Source organism: Buteo buteo, unplaced genomic scaffold (genome assembly GCF_964188355.1).
Source record: "Buteo buteo unplaced genomic scaffold, bButBut1.hap1.1 HAP1_SCAFFOLD_58, whole genome shotgun sequence".
Lineage (NCBI taxonomy): Eukaryota > Metazoa > Chordata > Aves > Accipitriformes > Accipitridae > Buteo > Buteo buteo.
Genome location: NW_027439224.1, coordinates 347,534 through 360,195, shown reverse-complemented (window position 1 = coordinate 360,195; position 12,662 = coordinate 347,534). Strand labels below are relative to the sequence as shown.

At 49.8% G+C, this 12,662-nt stretch overlaps 1 pseudogene; it reads left to right on the top strand.

Annotated features, from left to right (window-relative positions):
- The first annotated feature begins 4,101 nt into the window (after positions 1-4,101).
- LOC142027812 (olfactory receptor 2A2-like) lies at positions 4,102-5,366 on the top strand (annotated as a pseudogene).
- Positions 5,367-12,662: the final 7,296 nt, after the last annotated feature.

Here is a 12,662-nt window from a genome sequence, read left to right as displayed (position 1 = left end):
GGCAGAGTTTTCTCCACTTGCCTCTTTGTGGGGCATCCCACAGAAACCAGCAGGCAGCTTGGTGGGAAAATCAAATTCGGGGGCAGGGCTGCAGGAGGTGATCGCAGGGCTCTGACCCCAAGCAGAGTGGCTGCAGCACTCGCGTTTGACCCCCAAACCTTGCATCATCAGCGCCTTTACGGTAGCTGGAGTTCCTCATACTTACACATGAGGAGTTGCAGGCGTGATCTGTACCAGCAGTGGCTTAGGAACCCGGACCAGGGCTAAACCCCAGCAAGAGCCTTTGCACAGAGCTGTTGCTCTGCAGCTCCCCAGCTTGCCTCCCAAAACTCCTCATCCAGCAAAACCTCCCATGCTTATGCGCAGCTTTGATTCTCGGGGCTCCGCTGTTCCTCTTGCTGATGCTAATGCCCTTGGTGGCATCAGTTCCCATAATCACGGATTGCTGTGTAAAATATTTATTGCAGGACTGATCCTTCTGAGATTATTATCCTGGATGAAATGTCACAAACGACCGTATGGAAGGCTCTCACTTTGAAGACAGAAACCCTTTGAATCCAGGGAGGAAAAAGGTAAAGGATTGCACACGAACGTGTCCGTGCTCCTCTGCAGGCGACGGTGCACGCCTACGCTTTTCCCACGCTTTGGCCGGCAAGGCTGAGCAAACAGCCTGTCCCTGGGAACAGGCAGTGAGGACCGTGGCATGCAAACCAGCTCCTCTCTGCTGGGGTGGTCCCCCAAACAGGGCTGAATCAGCAGCAGCTGGCAGGTCTTCCACTGATGATGCTCTCCCTCTTTTTCTCTTCCCTTTGCCTTTCCCCACTCCCGCTTTTCACGTTTAGGAATCTTGACTTGGAAGGAGAGGAGCGAGAGCGTGACTCGGGGATGTGCCAACGCAGACAGAGGGAGAAAGCGCTTTGTTTCAGTTGGAGGATTCCCATTAAAGCCATGCAGATGTTTTCAGTTATCCTTGGTGTGCTTCAGGCATTCAGTATCTCTAGACCAGCAAGCTGAGGTGAACGTCACAGTCAATGGGAGTTTGGTGGTGTTAAGTCTGTGTGCGTACGTGTGCGTGTGGGGGTGTGGGTTTGTAGTGGTAGAGGGACTGCTACTGCTTTATCATTCAGTGCTCTTCTTTTAATACCTAATTCCTCCGCTTTTTTTTTTTTCCTCTTTTTTCCAAATGTAAACTGGGAATGTCCAAAATAATTTTCTGTTATATTTGATGCATTCTCCACTTTCTTCTTCATCACGACCGGGTTTTTGGTCTGGTTTGGGGTCCTGGCTTTAATTCACTCTTCTGTCTCTTACTGGTACGAGAGGGATGCCCTCTGTGGCAGGGCAGCATAGAGAGCGTCCGAGCAGTTGGCCTAAGGTGAAAGAGAAGCATTTGCTCCCTGCGCTTCAGTTTTACCTCTCTTGCTTGGTTTGGTTTTGGTTTTGGTTTTTTTGCTTTGGCTCTGCCATCAGCCTGGGAGCTGCAAAATGCAGAACTGCCACCTTCTTGTCCCCTGGCTGTACACTGCATCTAAGGGAGCACTTCAGGTATTTGATTTTGAGTACACCGTATGGTCACAGGAGCGGCCAGATGAGACCTGGGGGGGGCTCTGTGTCCCTGGGCTGCCCCCTCTGTTGTTCCTCCACTTTCCTTCTGTATTGGGTCTGGCTGAGTTGGAGTTCTTTTACCCCATAGCAGCCCTCGTAGTGCTGTGCTCTGTACTGGTAGCTAGAAAGCTGTTGATAACACAGCAGTGTTTTGGCCATGGCTGAGCAGTGCTGGCACAGCATCAAGGCTGTCTCTCTAACATTCCCCCCCTCCCCAGTAGGCTGGGGGTGGGCAAGATCTTGGGAGGCAACGTAGCCAGGAAGAAGGCATACAGGCAGCAAGAAGAGGCATCTCGGTAGCAAGTAAATCTTAGGTCCCTTCAGATGCTGGGGACCCTGCGTTCATGCAGCATTGGGCAGACCCCAGATGGATTTTCCCTTGGCACACTGTACAGATCCTGCCTGTGGAGAAGTTCCTCCTTTTGGTCATTCACGGTGTTATACAACTTTTCTTAGAAGAAAACAACTCTATGCGTAAAGGATGTTCACGCGCGGACTTCTTGCTGCACTTTAGATAACGGCAGGGCCGCGCAGGTGGCGTAATCGCTGGTACCAAGCAGGAGCTGCCTGGAGGCTCCTCTGTCACAGTCAACCAGCTCCGTTTATCCTGCGGCCAAGGGCCATGTGTAGGGACACAGCCTGAAGGCCACGCCGTACGTACGGTGCAGCACAGACCTGCACCCGCTCCGGTGAACTGTTAGGTGGATCCCCAACTCCTGGAGGTACAGTGATCTCCCAGTCAGGATCTCTGCAGCAGGCTGTTAAACTGCACGGTAACTTGGGAACCAGAGAAGATCCAGATCTGGAGGGGATGGTTAACCACAGGGCCTCACGTTGAACCTCCTCTAAGCTCGTCCTGTGCTTCCAGGGTTCTCGAGCCTCTCGGGGGGCATCTCCCAGACTGGCCGGTGACTCCCAGCTCCCTCGTTCCTGCCTTCCCCTCCCTGCCTGCCTGCCCCACTGTGGCCCCTGCAGCAGCACTCAGCTGAGCACCCTCCGTTGCTCCTGGGGAAAGAGCGTCCTCCTTGCTCTCCGTGGCATTCCCCCAGCACACGGTGCTGTAGCGAGGACAAGGCAGTCAGATACAGACACAGCCTGTTGAACAGAGCGTCCTGCACGCAGTGCTTCCGATAGAGCAGCTCAGGAGCAAGGAGGTGAGCTGGGTGTGCTGCCTCTCACAAAGAGCATTTGACATCGGCGACCTTCCCCGCTGGACCCTCTGCAGCCTCTCTTTTTCCCGATGTTGTAGGTGTTAGGTTGTGTGGTTAAAGGTTCATCTCCACAAACACAGAGGAGGACAAAGGAGCAATGGCAGGCAGGGGAACCCCAGGGACCTAGGCAGAGGCAAGGGAGCACCCTGCTGTGGCTTTTCCCAGGGCTGTCGCAGGAGAGGGATCGCCCAGCTTGTCTGGGTATGAGGCTCACCAGACAAGTATTGACTCTCCCTTGCTCACCTCACAGACTGACGGGGGGAATGCGCTTCTGTGGCCATGCCCTGCCTCTGAAGCCCGGCCGTAGACAAAAAACTGGCTCAAACTGTGAAGGTTACCAGGCAAGACGTGACTGGGTGCACGTGTGTGGCAAGGTCTGTGCATGTGAATGTCTGAAACTGGATTCTGAGCTGTCAAGCAGAAGCCTGCTTCTCGCTACACGCAGCCAGCGTGGGCTGGTTGTAAATTTGGGTAACACCTGGAATAAGCAAAAGTGGCATGTCCCGAATCCTACAGTTAATAACGAGCTAGGAGAGAGAAGCCTTAATTCGGAGGCTGATCAGGCATTGTACTGCTCCCATAGACAACTTAGATTGGGAACACTGGGGGCGTGGGGTTCCAGAAAGAAGAGGTGGTGGCAAAAAGAAGGGTTCCCAGAAAGAAGAAGGGATCTTGAAGAGAAGGAGGGGACCCAGGAAGGAAAAGGTGAAGATCCTGGCTGGAGGAAGTATCCTGGAAGTGGCGGAAGATCTTGGAGACCAGAGAGCTGCGTGGAGACAAGTGCCAGGGGATGCCCAGGGACCTTGACCAGCACCCTGCGAAACTGGTAACGGCGAGCAGCTGCACAGCAGGAACCAAGGTGATGTTCTGCCTGACCTTCCTGGACCTGCAGTAGCCTCCCTGCTGGGATAGGGGAGTTGGCTCAAGCAACTGCAGGATTCAATAGGAATGCATTTCACCAAGGTAAAGAGGACACAGCAGTGGCTTGGAAATGCTGGTTGGTTTAATGGTAAAACTGGAATTATTCTGTGAACTGTGCATTCCTTTTAATATGGACTTAATTTAAAACGGCTGCTTTGAAGTTGTTCTGGCTTCACCTTAATCGACACCTGCAATCTTCATCATCTTATCTTCTCCAACAGCGACACCACACCCTGCCCCTCCCCACCCCCTGCAAAAAAAAACCAAAACCAACCCAGGAAAAGAAAGACTTCAAGGGCAAGCTAGGCAGCAAAGTTGTGCGAGATTGGTCAAACTGCTCAAAGTTTGCAGGGAGATTGGAGCTTGCAATTCAGATGTACGTCGCTCAGCGTGGGGAGGGTAGTACGCACCTTTCACTGGAGTCAGAGGGAAAAACAGGGAGAAGGGAGCTGCAGCGTAAAGAGTAAAGGACACAACATTCTTAGGAAAACTCTCCTTTTTCTTTCCTTTTCCTTGCTCCTTCGCTTCCAGATCTCCGTGGTCGCAGTTTGTGCTGCCTCACCTCCAGCACAGCGTGCAGAATGAAAAGACTGTCACAGAATTCGTCTTCCTGGGGTTCTGCAGCACCCCAGCCCTGCAGCGCTGCCTCTTTGGCCTTTTCTCTGCCCTCTGCTCTGCCACTCGGATGGGAAACACACTTGTCTTTCTGCGTATCTGCCTGGACTACTGCCTCCACAGCCCCAGGTACTTCTTCCTCTGCCACCTCTCCATCGCGGACATCTGCTACGCCTCCAGCAATGTCCCCGTATGCTAAGGAGCCTCCTTGGACAAGGCAGAACCCTCTCCGTTGCTGGGTGTGGGGCACAGATCCATCTTTATTTAATCTTTGCACTTACAGCGTGCGTGCTGCTGGCCGTGATGTCTCATGTTCGCTACGTGGCAATCTGCCGTCCCCTCTGCTGTGCCCTCATCATGATCTGGAGGCTGCGCCTCACCCTTGCCACAGTTTTGTGGGCTTTGGCGTTCGTATTTGGTACACTGCAAGCCTCTCTGGCTTTACACCTGCCTTTCTGTGGCCCCTGCGAGGCTGTCCACTTCTCCTGTGAAATTCTTGCTGTCTTAAAGCTGGCCTGCACTGCCGCTCCTGCCAATAAAGTCCTGATCTTTGCTGTTTGTGTGTGCTTCTTCCTCTTCCCTTTAGCCTTAATCCTGATTTCCTCCCTGGACATCCCAGCCACCGATCTGCGCATCCGCTCTGTGCCAGGATGGCACGAAACCTTGTCCACATGTGGCTCTCACCCGACCGTGGTGGGTGTCTTTTATGGAAACGCCATCTTCATGTACGCGGGGCCCGGGAGCGGTAAGTCCTCTGGGAGGGAGACAGTTCTTTCCCTTTTCTACACTCTCGTCAGCCCCAGTTTGAAGCCCGTCATTTACAGTCGGAGGAACAAGCAGGTGAAGGAAGCCTTGCTGAAGCTTCAGAGAAGGAAGAGGGTCTTTCATTCCGTCTAGCTGGCGCTCTAGGCTTTCACCTGTCTCCTGTCTTTCTGCTCTTTCTTCTTGAGCTCTTGGGGAATTTCTCAGGGAATGTTAAGTGGTTAAAAGTGTCCTGGTTTCAGCTGGGATAGAGTTCACTGTCTTCCTAGTAGCTGGTACAGTGCTATGTTTTGAGTTCAGTTTGCAAAGAACCTTGATAACACTGATGTTTGCAGTTGTTGCTAAGTAGCGTTTAGACTAAAGTCAAGGATTTTTCAGCTTCTCCTGCCCAGCCAGGGCACAAGAAGTAGGCACAGGACACAGCCAGGGCAGCTGACCCAAACTGGCCAACAGGGTATTCCATACCATGCGACGTCCCATCTACTATAGGAACTGGGGAGTGGGGGGCGGGAAATCGCTGCTCGGGGACTAGCTGGGTGTCGATGGGCGGGTGGTGAGCAATTGCACTGCGCATCATTTGTACATTCCAATCCTTTTATTATTGCTGTTGTCATTTTAGTAGTGTTATCATTATCATTATTAGTTTCTCCTTTTCTGTTCTATTAAACCGTTCTTATCTCAACCCAGGAGTTTTACTTCTTTTTCCCGATTTTCTCCCCCATCCCACTGGAGGGGGGGGAGTGAGTGAGCGGCTGCGTGGTGCTTAGTTGCTGGCTGGGGTTAAACCACGACGGAGACAGAGTCACAGCAGCACAGAATGGATGCTGAAAGGGACCTCTAGAGATCATCCAGCCCACCTCGGCTGCTCAAGCAGGGTCAGCTGCAGCAGGTTGTGAGTCTGGTTCTCAAAGATGCCGTTGGCTGCGTTGCTCCCAGGTCGTGGAGCTCGCTTGGGAAATGGGCAATAAAGAGGGATGAAGTTTCCAGGCACTTTCTGGCCGGTGCAGTGATTTGGGGTTTTTTGGGGGGTTGGTTGGGGTTTTTTTCCTTCTGATTTCCGCTCCCCCCGCCACTTCCCGGTCTTGTGGCTGCCCAAGGTGCAGCCAGAGAAGGGGAGGAGGGTCCCTGCCTGGCCTGCAGCTCCCTCCCTCGCCATTCTTGGGGTGATTTGGGGTTATTTTGCTGTGTCAGTGAGGCAAAGCTGGGCTCTCCGGGGCTGAGGTCAGTGGGACCCGAGGAAGGCCGTGACGGTCTTGAGGCTTTGAAGGGCTTTGCAGCGAGCCCCGTCCCCGCTGGAGGGGACGCTGGTGGTGTTCAAGACGAAGGCCTTGCAGCCCTTGCTGTCGTGTGTGCCCGCGTCCCCCCCGGCCCCCAAGGTCTGTCGTTGTCGCAGGGGCTCTGTGCTGCTTTCTGCGTGGGGCCGTGTCCGTGAGTCCTGCAGGGACCTGTCTGTCCTGGCTTCCCCACCAAAGGGCTGCTCCCCCTGGGGAAGGGGAGAGGGGAGTCGTCCGCGTCCCGCCCCACCGTTGCCTGCCCCGCTGGTGGTGACTCGGCCCTGGGGGGATGCTCCCGCGGGCTTGCTGAACCCCCATGCGAAAAGTGCCGGGGGAACGGGTGTGATGGGGATGGCGAAGGTGCCAGAGCAGACTGGGGTGCCATACCTGCTGGTGGGGCCTGGGGTGCCTGGGCTGCAGGGAAGGGCTTATCTTTTATAGGTTATCTTTTTTGATGGTAACTTGTAACCTTCCTTCTTGTCTTTTCCCAGAGAGACCTGGCCACCATGCATTGTCTGGATGTCCTTTACCATATTGTGGATTGTTAAATAATGATACATTTATTGGCAGTGGCACCCCTATCAAGGGTAGGACTTAGCTTTGTCCAGAGGCTGGCATTTGGGTAGAAATCCAACAATCACTTTTGCGGAATATTCGAGCTATATTCTGTGTTAAGATTAAATGGAGGTTCCGATCCCAAGATGGTATCTGGCACACTTGACTCATTGCTACCGTAATTGATACAAACAAATCATAAAAATCAGTCGTAACTTTATCAATTTCAGTTTAAGGGGAGACTCTTGTTCAACTGTCCATGAGGTTGGAGCCCTTTTAATCTTGGAATAATGAATCCACGGGCCTTTCCCTTGGACCTTGACAGCTGTATGAGTAGTCAGGAACACCTGGAATGGCCCCTTCCACTTCTCAGTTAGCTGCTCCAAATTCCACGACTTGATGTAGACCAAGTTTCCAGGTTGAAATGGATGGGCTGGTGTATCCAGTTCCAAGGGCCTGCTTGTCGTCACGTACTTGTGCAATTCCTGTACAGTCTTTCCCAAGGACATTAAGTAATTAAAGTCCATTTCCCCTTTAATGTGAATTGTTCCTGGTATATGTGGGGCCTGGTAAGGCCTTCCAGAAAGTAAGTTGCAAGGGCTCAAGCTGGTTTTACCACGAGGTTATATTCCAATTCTTAACAGCGCTCAAGGTAGCGCTTGTATCCAAGTCATTGATGCTTCCTGACATATTTTCCCGATCTGCAATGTAAGTGTATGGTTCATTCTTTCTACTTTTCCACTTCATTGTGGCCTATAAGGGGTATGGAGATCTCATGTTATGGCTAAGTTTTTACTCAACTGTTTTATAACTTCAGCAACAAAATGTATCCCTTTAGGAATGTCCTCAGGCAGAGGACCACATGAACCTTGGGATAATTTCTTTCAACAAGATTTTAGTTACTTCTCTAGCTTAATTTGTGTGACAGGGAAAAGCTTCTGGCCATCCAGTAAAAGTATCAACTAGAAGAAGAATGTATCCATATCCCCCTTTTCTAGGCAGTTCTGTAAAATCCATTTGCCAATAGTCTCCTGGGGAATTTCCTCCTTTTGTAACCCCCAATATTAATTTATTACTGGTATTTGGGTTATTTTTACAACAAATTTCACATTTTTCCATGATAGATCGGATAATTTCTGTCATCGCTCGGCTTATAACTATCTTTTGAAGATGTTTTACTAAATTTTCAGTTCCCCAATGTTCTTTATTTAGCAATGTTCTGGTTTAGCAATTTCTCTCATTAATGAGGGTGGGATTATTATTTGCCCTGTGGGCGTGACAGCCCACCCATCTGTTTGTTCTTGTGCCTGTAAGGCCTTTATTAAGCTAGCATCTTTACTATCATATGTAGGTGGTGTTTCTGGTAAAGTTATTTCTTTTTCTGGTAATAATGCCATGATGCCTGTTTCTGCAGCCTCTTTGGCAGCTTCGTGTGCCAATTGGTTACCTATTTCTGGTGGGTTTTTTCCTGTTTGGTGGGCTTTGCAATGCATTATTGCTACTGCCGTCGGCTTTTGAATGCTCTGTAATAGTTCTTGAATTTGTGCAGCACGCTTGATTTCAGTTCCTTGTGCTGATAGTAGTCCTCTCTCTTTCCAGATGGCTCCATGGGCATGTACAACTCCAAAAGCATACTTAGACTCTGTCCAGATATTAACCTTTCTCCCTTCACTCAGTTCAATGCTTGAGTTAAGGCTATTAGTTCTGCCTTTCGGGCTGATGTTTTGGGAGGTAAGGCTCGTGCCTCTACTATGCCATCTAAGGTCATCACAGCGTATCCTGACAGTCTCTTCCCATCGTGAACAAAACCACCGCCGTCAGTATATAACTCCCAGTCTGGATTTTCTAACAGAACATCTTTAAGATCCGGACGGCTAGCATATATTTCCTCTACAGTTTGTAAGCAATTGTGTTCTGGTGAACTCTCCGCTCAATCAGTGGAGAGGAACACTGCAGGATTTGTAACTGAAGTGGTCTTGAGATCGATGTCATCTTGTTCTAGTAGTACTACTTGGTATTTCAGTGTACGGCTGAGGGACAACCAATGCCCCCCTTTTTGTTCCGAAACTGTGACTACCGTATGTGGTACACACACAGTAATTTCCCGAGATCCCGCTGCAATTAAGATGTCATCTACATATTGTAATACAGTTCCCTGTCCATTTTCTTTTCTCCAAATCTCTAATTCATTCACCAGCTGATTTCCAAAAATAGTTGGGCTATTCTTGAAGCCTTGTGGTAGAACTGTCCAAGTATATTGTGTCTTTTGCCCTGGTTCAGGATTTTCCCACTCAAAAGCAAAAAGTTTTGTTCACTGGTGAGGGTAGTTAGTAACGTACACAGGTTTGCAACAACTGGATGTATATCTTGTACTCTCTGATTTATTGCTCTAAGATCCTGGACTAAACGGTAATCTTTTCCGTTAGCTTTCTTTACTGGTGAGATAGGTGTATTATATTTTGACTCACATTCTGTTAGCAACTTATATTTTCAGAATTTTTGAACTATTGGTACCAAGCCAGTTCTCGCTTCTAATTTTAAAGGGTATTGTTTAATTCTTACCGGTGACGATCCTAGATTTAGATCAATTCTTACTGGTTCCGCTCTCTTAGACCTTCTTGGACCTTCTCCTGCCCAAACGATGGGGATCGCTGCATCTTCTATTTCTCAAGGTATCTTGTCCCTTTTGGGGTTTGTATCCTGTAACAACAAGGCTATGGCTTCGACATATTTAGATTCTGGGATTAAAATTTCAACTTCCCCATCCTTGAATCTGATTTCAGCTTCTACCTTTTCAAGTAAATCTCTACCCAGTAAAGTTTTCAGAGAATTTGGCAAATATAAAACCGGTGAGTAACCCATTGTTTTCCAAGTTTAAATTTCAGGGATTTGAAAAATGGCCAGGTCTCACGAGTCCCTGTCGCACCAATGACATTTATGCTTTTGTTACTTAAATTTCCTTCTAGTGTATTTAAGACTGAATACGTAGCCCCAGTGTTGACTAAAAATTCTGTTTCCTCATCTCCCAGCTTTGCTTTAACCAGAGGTTCTGCTGGGAGAGGTTGCTCTGGTCCCCATCAGTCCTCTCCCCCTGCTTACTCCAAAGGCTTCTCTCAGCACAGCCACAAATACACTTGATTCCTCTTTCCTTTAACATCCCTCTTCCTTAACCCTTTCCTCTTCTTGACCACTGTAGCCAAACACACTACCTCATCCATTAACTTCCCTGGTCATTCAGGGACATGTTTAGAAAAATATTTTTATTGGTGCACATATCCCAGATTTCCACAAGAGTAACATTTTCTTCTAGTGTTCCTTCACATTCTCCTTCTCTTTTTCTAGGTCTTAGTTCAGACCCTGCACCTGATCATCTTTCTTCCTAATCCTTATCTCACTTGTAAACTCTTTGCAAAAGCGACTGCCAATAAATCAGCCTCTTGTTGCTTTGCTCCTCTTCTTTTTTCTCTCTTTCTTTTTCTTTTTTTTTTGTTTTTTTTTTTTGTTTTTTTGTTTGTTTTGTTTCTGCTATCAGGGGCCATTTGACCCACAAGGACACTAATTGCAAGTGCATCATTAAAATTTTGTTAGCAGAGCTTGTCTGAGTCCCCCAAAATCACTGGGACACTCATCAGGTCTCTGCCTGCATTCTTGTACTTTTAGTTCAGTTTACCAATTTACCCCTAGTTCTCCACATGCCCTAATGGCTTCTATTAAATTTCAGAGCCCTGTCTGACAAACAGCTCAGTCTCCTACACCATTATAGTCCCAGTTTTGATTTTTTTTTTTTCCCCCTAAACTGTTGTGCTAGTTCTGCTCAGGGAAATTTAACATTCACCCTTCTCCTTTTCTTACAGGGACATCAGATCCTAGGTAGCAGCCGCAGCCTCCTCCAAGGAAGATATCCTTGAGATTTTTTTTTCTTTTTCGGAGGAAGCTCTCCCCTCCAGGATCCACCTGTGACTCCTCCCAGCAACCACGAGAGGCTTTTAACCTCCCTTTTAGGCACCTGAGATCCCGGGTAGCAGCCCCAGACTTCCCCAAGGCACCCACCCAAGATGATTTTTCTCCTTTGGAGGAAGCTCTTTCCTCCAGGGTCCACCTGAGGCTCCCCGGAGGCATCTCCCAGAGTCTTTTGGCCTTTTCTTATAGGGACCTCAGATCCCAGGTAGCAGCCCTGGATTCTCCAAGGCAGGTACACAAGATGATTTTTCTCTTTTGCAGGAAACTGTCTCCTCTGGGATCAACCCAAGACTCCTCCCAGTTCTCTCTCAGAGTCTTCCGACCTCTGCTTTCAGTACCGGAGATTGCAGCTACCTGCCTCAGACTCCTCCAAGTAAGTTACTCGAAATATTTTTTTCTCCTTTAGATAAATCTCTCAACTCTGCCAGCCACCTGAGACTTCTCCCAGGTATCTCCCAGAGTCTTTTGACCTCTGCTTTCAGGACCAGAGATCCCAGGTAGCAGCCCCAGACTCCTCCAAGTACGTTACTCCAGGTATTTTTTTTCTCCTTTAGATACAGCTCAGCTCCGGCAGCTGCCTGAGCCTCCTCCCAGTCATCTCCCAGAGGCTTTTGTCCTCTGCTTTACCTACCTAAGATCTCAGGTATCAGCCCCAGAATCCTCCAAGTAAGCTACCCTTGAGGATTTTTTCTTTTTTGGAGGAAGCTCTCCCCTCCGGGATCCACCTGTGACTCCCAGGCATCTCCCAGTCTTTTGACCTCTGCTTTCAGTACCGGAGATCACAGATCAGATTCAACAAGGGTGTAAAGAGGGTCCCGCCGGAGGACATTTTGGAATCAGTCCTCCCAAGAGCAGCGGATCTGCAGTCAGGGACTCCCCCTTGGGTCGGGACGCCGCCCGAGGTAACTCCTCAAGGTAGAGAGCCCTCAACTTTTAGGTGAGTGATACGTGCATTTTGAGTCATCATTTTAAATTCTTAAGTCGGCTGTGTAGTATTAATTCCCCTTACATCACTGAGCCTGTGGTTTACAAAATGTTACTGGAGTTCTAACTAACTTTTTACGAAAGAATAAAGCTGAGCTTTAACACCTGTTGGATTTGACTGTGTGTGCCTCCATAACATCCCTTCGAGTGTAGGTTAAAGCTCTGCCAATGAGCCCCGTTAGCTCGTGAGCCAAGACCCCCTTCCCCCTTTGAGAAAGGCGAATCCCATCTGACACCAGCAGGCCTGGGGCCGTGCCGGCCACCCCATTATTGAAAAACCCAAAACTCTGGCAGTGACACCAGCCGCGACCCACGTATTAACAGACCGGGTCCGTCTCTTTCTTCCAGTGTTGCTGCCCGCAGCTGGAAGGAGAGAGGGAAAAATAAGCCGTGTTCCAGATTCCCCTCCCAACCATCCCAAGGCCCCGAAGTCTCTTTCGATCGCCCTTGGACCACGCATTGCAGCTTCGTCGCCACCCAGACGGAAGAGCAGTAGTGGGCAATAGCCCGTGGGCTGTCCCAGGCTGGGAAGTTTCCCAGTGCTGCCCTGAACCTGGGCCCCTGGGAGGCAGCAGGCTTCCCTAAGAGGAGGCTCTGTCCGGCATCTCGGCCCCTCTGTTCCCCTCAGAAGGGAGTCACCCACACCCCTAAGCTGTCTTGGCTTCCTCGGGGAGGCGGTCGTGATACGGGGGTAGGCCTTTCTGACCGTGGCAACACCTCTGGCGCAGCTGGCCCGAGCTCCACATCCTCCCTGGACTGGCCTTCCACCTCCGGA